Raw genomic sequence first — 7,710 nt, 5'->3', positions numbered from 1 at the left:
TACACGGATTAAAGCCGTCTACACTGGTTGGTGTCATGGATGGGACTTTTTCTACATTCAGAATCTTGAGTTTACTTCTCTCGATTCAACTGTGAAGATGTAGGTCCGCATTCACCTTAGTCTTTCACTAGCATATAGTATTGTTTCTCCTTAGTTGAGATTCAACTGCTATGAGAACTTCTGTCTTGCCATCAGGGACCTCGGTCTCTAGAAGCCAATTGACTTATCGTTTGATGGGCTTATGCCTTGAGAGAATCATCATCTTGTCTCCCAATATTGGTGGCGAACAAGTTAGATGATTTGTATGGTTGTTCTTGGTATAACCCTTCAAGCAGCGGATGCATGACGGCTCACACAGAGCTCTGTCAGTCGGCAGCTGTTGAAGAGTCTGAGACTGTCATGAGCTATGCTGTGGACTTTTTATTGGTTGATCCATATCAGTCACTACTTTGTCCTATTGGCGTATTGCTGTACCCATAAAGGATCGACACCCACCATGGAGTGTTGGTGTCTTTATCCAGTGCGGACTGCCATGGCAGAAGTGTCAGATGACACGTCTTTCTCTGAGTATTACGAGACCGTGAGAAACTTCTTTACAGTTGGATAGTCCAGTGGATGGGTACTTTTTATCACTGAAGAATATGTCAGACAGGAAGATAGGTAAGGTCTCATTGCGACCATATTTATCTTTTCCTTCGGGCCTGCCCACATGTCCTTGGAACCTCATTTCCTTGGACCGGTGGTGGATGCTTGCAGGTTGTGTTTTCCTACCCGGCTCCTTCAAGAGGACTAAGTTGCATCTCGCCTATGGTGTGCAGTTCTAGAGGTTAGAAGGATGCGAGAGTGACTGGCCTCGCCACCTTCCCCACCTTGTTCTTCCACTCCTCTTCCTTTGGGTTGATGATAGGACTCAAACTTACTCTGGCTGGTCGGGCAATTGATGTGGTAAGCTTACACATAGAGCTTCCTTTCTATGTTTCTAATCAGAATCATAGAAGCAATCCCGGTCCATCCTCTAGCAAGGGGAGGAAGGAGACTGACAATAATGCAAACCTTTACCAGAACCTTGCGTTAATGCCTCAGACTTTAAATATTCTTCATAGCCCATTTTCGGATGAGTTACGATTCCTCACTCATCTCGAAAAGGCCCAGAAGTCTGACTCTTGATCATGCAGTTCCTATACTCCAATCAAGTTGTCAGAGGCAAGGCACTCCTTGCTCTTACGCCCAGGAGGAGTCGCCTTGGTGTGTAGAACTCCAGTCAGTTCAACAGGCTCACTCATTCCTCCTGCGGGCAGAGGGTAGCGGTCGTCACAATACTGGACAGGACAACAGTGCAGGTAAACTACGTAACCGAGTTCCATTCTAAACTGAGTTCCATTCTATCCCTTTCATTGTGGATAGAAGCATTTATCCGTCCCTTCCCTAGCAAAGGGGGAAGCGGACAGCAGTAAGAAACAAACCCAATACTTTATATTTGGGTTCTTAGGACATAAGTTCTTGCTTGCTATTCATAAGAGGTACGCTGGCCTCCCTCTTATGAAGTGGTCCAGAGGTCTGGCCACTGATCCTGCAGTTCTCACTCTGATCAGTTGGACAGAAGCTAGGTTCCCCCCCTTTGCTCGTACGACCAGGGAGGGAACCCAGTTTGGTCAAACACCAGTCTGTTCACATGACTGGGATTTCTCCCACCATTAAGTGAGTTTTCCTTATGCAAAGGACTGATGGTTTGTGTAATGTGTTGGAACAAATCACAATTTTTGAAAGTAAATTGTATTTTTCCCTAACTAGACAAACCTGAGGTCCTTTACATGTAGTCCCACCTCATGCCACCCCTCACTCTGTTCCTGGGCCTAAAGCAAAGTGGTATATTTACCTCCAGTCGGGCGGGACTCCCGACCATTGGACAAGCAGTTACTGCCGAACTACCTTGTTAGTAAATCGTATGACCAGTCCAGCTGGCACTGAATAGTAATTCCTTAGGTAAAGGACCTCAGGTTTGTATAGTTAGGAGAAATGCAATTCCCTTTCAAAATTTGTGATATTTTACAAATAGATACACTAAATTCACTTATTTCCACGGTTTTATTTATTTTTTTTGTAAGTCTTATCCCAAGTTTGGAGAGTAAACACACAAAACAAATGGCAACACCGTAGTTATATCACAGCAAAACCGATGAAATTTGTGTCAGGAATCTGGTTACTTTTACAACAACAAATATTTTCAAATTATCATGAATACATGATAAATATGTGCAGTTCATAACCTTATTCTGGTCTTTAACTAATTACTTAAATGTTATCTACGGCACTCTTCTTCCCGAACAATCGACATGTTTTCCCGGCCGAACCCGATACACCTCGTCGTTTAAGATTGTTGTGAATAGTGTCCCAGCGTCTATGGGTACAAGTAGTGTAAGGATTTAGCACAGGAAATTAAAAGTTTATGGACACAGCTGACTCCGCAAACACTTAGATGGCATCAATCTTCTACACGTAAGGTGTTATAAGTAAAATTTTGAAAGCGTCCTGGAGGTAAGTTTGCACTGCGCATGGCTAGACTTTCATTAACTTGTTTTTAACCGGAAATTATGGCTTTATTTTGTCACTTGAAAGAAAACACTTTCAGAGGAAAGTAGAGCTCTCGATCTGTTGTTTCCATGTTGGTTGGTTATGACTGGCGTCTAATTCAGGATACTGTAAGTGCTAAAGTAATTTTTTGGGAAAGTGTCCGTGCACAGGTACAGTGTCCACCTGTCCGCACAGCAATGCATTACCCAAGTAAACCACTTTTCATTTGGATCATTTTTCAGAACCAATGAAAAGTTATTAATTTCATTAGCCTACTAATTTGCCGTTGGTTATTTTGTATTTCACTCACGACTAATATGCAGCAAAATGTTTGAAATTATCATTCACACAATGGATGCTGTGTGTAATGGGTGTGAATTTGCTCAGTATCAGTGCTTCAGTAAATACTGCAAACAATATGATGAAGCATATCTTAGACCTATTGTTATTTCAGAGCAGCAGTGACTTGGACCAAGTGCGATGCCCCAAGATTCCTCGTCCTCGTCCGAGATAGATGACCCGGATTTTAAAGTAAGAAATCCTATGTATTCTCACATGTGGTTAGCTGGTACAATAATTTTTTCTTAAAATTGTAGTCAAAACTGTCATTGGCCACGCCGTCCTAACGGTACAGGCCTCTGAGAATTGAAGTGATTCATGAGAAAAAAAACTTGTGGAGGGTTGCAATTACTTAGCAACCACTTCAATGATGCCTTAGTTGTACTACTGAGTGTTGTGAATGTACAAAGTGAGTTCTTGTGCAATATAGCTATATACTAGTTACTTTTTGCCACTCTTAAATTATTTTCAATTATTCATTTACTGTTGAAATTAACTTATGGACTAAAGTTATTTATGATTTATAATTGTTGCCAATACAAGATATGAAATTGTAACCTAAATTTATTATAAGAGCTCTTCATCAAATTACTAATTATAAGGAAGACAATACTGCTGCCCCCCACCTCCCCTTCATAGCTAATACAGCAAAATTGTAACCAATAAACACCCTTAGGTAATGTAACCTACATTTTTTAAAAGAACTTTTCATCATATGACATAAGGTAAGAATTCTGCCCCACACCCCACCTTCATAGCTAATATGGCAAAACTGTAATCAGTAATATGTGGTATTATTTTATACTGAAACTTTCAGAGTTTTACTGGTTTTTGGATGTAATGCCTGCTAGGAAATTCGTAAGTGATGTAAGCTTACATGTTAGCCCACTGTGATCTGTACATGGCAGACATATTTCAATGTTTTCTTGGCATTTTCAATTATTCCATTCTAGATTTCAGCCAGGAATAATTTGTTTTCTATACTTTTCCCACACCCTCAAGTACACAGTACCCTGTGAGATGTGAGGGGTTTGGAAACTTGACAATTTATGGTTCTGGTTGAAATCTTCAATGGGACAATTGAAAACAGCAAGCAGACTGTCGAAAAAAGATGTCTCGTGGAATTTGAGTTTTCATACCTGGGTATTCGGTCTGTATTCACCCACATCACCCTCCAATGACGTCACCAAAGCGTAATTTGCTGTAAGTCTTGGACAATACAAAATAGTAGAACAAAATAGTAGAAATTGTTTTAAACCAGTGAATTGATTCTGGCACATATGCAGTATGCTGGTGGGCAAAAACGAACATTGGCAGACGACACTCTCACCTAATTTAACTTGGTCAAGTGGTTTGTTCCTACACGGTATACAAACCCTTGGTCCTTTAAATAAGGAATTACGTTCGGCGTAGCTGGAATTACGGCTGTTAAATTCTTGAACAAGGTAGTTAGGCAGAAACTACCGTGTGGCAGGCAGGTAGGCCAGCCTGCCCCGGATGTAAACACACCACTTTGCCTTCGGCTGTCTTCCGGTGAAGACATATATGTTTGTGAGCTCTTGCTGACTGGCCGTTGATCATTTTCCCTGTGGGATCTTTCTTTTTTATTTTTGGTTTTTTGAATAAATATGTATATACGGTGTTGATATTAATATTAAAATTCAATCAATTCAATTAATATGCAAACCCACTTTTTGTGATAACCTCTATCGCCGCCTTTCTACTTTGTGCTAAGAGTCGGCGGCAAAGGTATGCCAACATCTTTATTATTTACATACTTTCGCCCTTAAACGTGAGGACGAGATACGTATTTAACGTGAGGACAAGACATGTATTTAACGTGAGTGATATTGATCCTGTAACGAGGCATGTATTCATCTATTTTACAGACTAACAGTGGTGATTGTGTTTACAGCAGTATTGGTTGGATAGCTCTTCGTATTGGGTATCCTAACCTTGGAATAATTGTACCTGTGACTTGTAGCATGTTGTGATACTGATCCTAGAGTGTGTGTACTGATCCCCTGCTGGTAATCATATTCATTTACCACTACTACCCTGGAGTTACTTCACTGGATGAAGCTTTCACTACTGCCCTGTGATGTTTAGCTATTCCTGATGGTAGAAGTCTCGCAGAATGTGGAGGAATCGAAGAGGAAGAGAGCTCGTCAAGTGTCGTCCTCCTCCTCTTCGAGGTCATCATATTTTCATCAGTCTCCACCCCTTTGACTCCTAAGGCTCTTTGCCATAGGAGGAGAAGATAGTCTCCCCCCTTAAGAAGTCTCGTCATGGGACTTTTAAAGGTCTGTCTCCTCAACTGAGGAGGCGATTGGGTCTTCTGCTGGCTCTCCCAATCCTTCGGGAACGGGAACCGTCACGCTGTCCCCAGGGTCTAGCATGTCGGGAGCCGTAGACTTCGGTTCAGACTTCGGTTCAAACTAATGCTGCTAGTCCTAGAGGTTCTGCCCCTAAGACTAGTTCCATGTTGGGCAGTTGTTTGCGAGTCCCCAAGTGCACGTAATCTTCGGATTCACGTGCATCCAGAGTCGTTGACACTTAGTCCCCTCACCGTCATGACTCGGGCACGAGGTGGGAGAAAGGAGAGTCACTCAGGTGACTCGCGCCTTGCCGTTGATCGCTTTCGCTGTGATTGCTCGGTTTCCAGGGTTGACTAGTTCCGTGTCAGGCACTTGTTTGCGAGTCCCCAAGTGCACGTAATCTTCGGATTCTCATTCATCCAGAGTCATTGACGCTGAGTCCGCTCACTGTCATGACTCCGGCACGGGGTGGAAGAAAGGAGCGAGTCGCTCAGGTGACTCGCACCTTGCCGGTGATTGCTCAGTTCCCAGAGTTGGGAACGTCTATGCAGAGACCGGTGGAGGCTCCCCATCCAGTCCTCTTGAGAGGTTTCGGCCTCGGCGAGGAATTGTACGAGTCGGAGGACGGTATCGGCTGTCTACAGTCAGGTGCGCACGCTCAGCCCCACACCACAGCCCTGTCGTGGATGGGAGAACCTTCTGCAATCCTGAGGAAGTTGGTGAAGAAGAGGAAGGTGTCGTCGCCATCTTCCTCATCTTCGTCTTCTGCCGCCTCTTCCCCTTCGACTTTCAAGGCCCCCCAGCTGAGGAAGAAGAAGGTGGCCTCACCCCTCCACCCCCCCAAGAAGTCTGGCACAGGGACTTCTAAGGGTCTGTCTCGCTCCGGTGAGACAGTTAGGTCTTCTGCTGGTCCTCCTGTTCCTCCAGGAACGGGGCCAGTCTATCCTGGCACCTCCACTCCCAGCTCCAGAGGTTACACCTCTGGACCAGGAACCGTCTCTGCCACCTATGAGCCTGGTTCGGTCTTGGGACCGAACAGATCATACGCTCAAGTTGTTAGAGGAGATCATGGGGTGGCTGACGAGGACGATGACGCTTTCCCAGACTTGCTGAGCGACCATCACCGTTGTTCACGTGACGGTCCCGCTGTGCCATGCACGTAGAGACTGGTGTGGGCTCCCCCTTCGGTCGTCTTGAGAGGTTTTAGCCTCGACGAGGACTGGGACACGACGGAGGACAGTTTCGACTCTCTCCTGTCAGGTGCACGCTCAGCCTCACCCATACGATGGGCACAGTGATCGACCGGTCTCGGTGACGGCAGACGTTTTGCTTACAGTACGAGTTTCATAACCTTCCTCGGAAAAACGTTTTCTCCAGACTGTAACACTGGAGGTTACAGTCTCGGAGTGGCCATCACCGCAGGTTGATGGCTGCCCGTGACTCGCTTTTCTGGCTGCTAGTTCCACTTTCAAGGCAAGCGAGAGCTTCCAGTCGTCCTCCCCCATTCCCCTCTCTTCCTATGGCTACGCCAGGAGGGATGAGGTGAATGGGAGAGATCCTGCAGAGCGCTCTTCGTAGAATTCAGTTTTGGGGGACTGCGTTCCTGGTGGGACCTTTGGGACTTACCGGACACACACGTCCACATTGTTGAGGAAGGATCTTGCCTGTTCCTCCTCGATTTCTATGGGAATTGAGGAGGGCCACCACCTGATGATCGTCTGACGAAATTCGGGGGTTTTCACTGAGCGCTTAAAATTCTTCGGAATTTGTAGCACTCCTGAGTGTTTTTGTTTTCTACGATCTGCAAACACTAGGGCGAGACCAAGGTCCAGATTGGGTGAGACGAGAATTCCTGATAATTGTTAGGGAATCTCGCCGAATGCTCAAATTCCTTGGAATTTCTGGCGTCTCAAGAGTGTTTTGGTTTTCCTGTAATTTCCAAACACACTGTCGAGACAGACATTCTAGGTAATTGTTATTACGAACTTGGAAGTCTCACTAATCATTAAATTCCTGAAATATTTAGCGTTGGAAGGCAGTGCTTCTGCTGAAGGAAGTGTGTCTTGGGAGGGGCCTGGCCTGGATGGACCTGACGGTCTGTCGCCTCAGTATGCGGTCACCCCCAGGTTACAGAGAAGAACAGGCAATAGCAGTCAATCCTCCTCTTTTTTTTCCATTTACTTCTTGGTTATACCAGAATGAAACATGGAGTGGAGTTTACTCTTCAGAATTCGAACCTGAGAGACTATGTTTTTGGTTCAATCCTAGGATTTTACCGAACATACGTCAATCCGTTAAGGATGGATTGCACTGATAGTTTGAATGCCTCTCCAGTACTACTGTTTTGGGAACATCCATTGAACTAGTAGTCTTCGGTATCCTGTTATCACTGTAGAAGTCTCTCTTCAGGAAAACTTCACCTTCGCTCTCTTCATTAGAGAATGAAGGAGGTCTGTTTGCAGTCCATATTCTTGTTCCTTGA

The 7,710-nt window shown here is 44.7% G+C and overlaps 1 long non-coding RNA gene across 1 annotated transcript in view; it reads left to right on the top strand.

The window, feature by feature from the left end:
- LOC135211656 (uncharacterized) overlaps positions 1-7,710 on the top strand; it is a 318,447-nt gene that overhangs the window by 56,374 nt on the left and 254,363 nt on the right. The window contains exon 2 of the long non-coding RNA XR_010313698.1: positions 3,026-3,102. This is a non-coding gene — a long non-coding RNA (uncharacterized LOC135211656). The remainder of the gene's footprint in view (positions 1-3,025; positions 3,103-7,710) is intronic.

This window comes from Macrobrachium nipponense, chromosome 4 (assembly GCF_015104395.2).
Source record: "Macrobrachium nipponense isolate FS-2020 chromosome 4, ASM1510439v2, whole genome shotgun sequence".
Taxonomy (NCBI): Eukaryota; Metazoa; Arthropoda; class Malacostraca; order Decapoda; family Palaemonidae; genus Macrobrachium; species Macrobrachium nipponense.
This window is presented reverse-complemented; position numbering and strand designations above follow the sequence as displayed.